The sequence below is a fragment of the Ruditapes philippinarum genome, unplaced genomic scaffold (assembly GCF_026571515.1).
Source record: "Ruditapes philippinarum isolate M1 unplaced genomic scaffold, ASM2657151v2 ctg8571_1_1_1_1, whole genome shotgun sequence".
Taxonomy (NCBI): Eukaryota; Metazoa; Mollusca; class Bivalvia; order Venerida; family Veneridae; genus Ruditapes; species Ruditapes philippinarum.
Genome location: NW_026856976.1, coordinates 1,577 through 2,323, shown reverse-complemented (window position 1 = coordinate 2,323; position 747 = coordinate 1,577).

Genomic DNA, 747 nt, shown 5'->3' with positions numbered 1-747 from the left:
TTGGAGGTTATTTTTTATATAATCCAATCAAAATCTTAAATTTTACAGCTAGAAAAAATGAGAAAGGGAATTGTACGCAAATACTTTTTTTTAAAGGGAAAACAGCATATTATACTTATTAATTAACATTGTAAAAGTTTTAACAATTTTCTCTTATTCTTGTAAAAATTTTTACCAAATTTTACTGGCGGGGGGATCAACTGTATGTAACCCTTAGGACTTTACCCGGTTAGGGTACATGCTGCCCCCAAACGGGCCCATTTCCCCTGTTCTCAAATCTATTTAGTGAAGGGTCATTTATGACCATTTCTGGCAAATTATTCCTATATGATATAACACGAAGAGAAAAGAAATGCCTCCTTACCATTTTTTTCATGTGACATTCCTTTTAGTTTATACCCATTCTTTTTTTGCATTATCAATGAGTTTCATCACTTAAACACTCAATATTTATAAATCAATATCTATATATTCAAAATTATTATTACATGTATATCATCATTATTAAGAATATTATATAATATCTTCTTTCTGGTGCAGCAGTTTGTAAACTTTTGTACATCTAAATCTACCTTACTAGTATGCCAGAGATTTTAGAATTTCAAGACGTATTTCATCTGTTAAGTTTTTGTTAAACTAAATTTGTATCACGTACATACATTACTGCTGCCCTCTTATTCAAGTTGGGGCAGATTATCAATTACGGCTAGGAGTTTGTATTAATTGATGCTGAGGGAACGAATTATA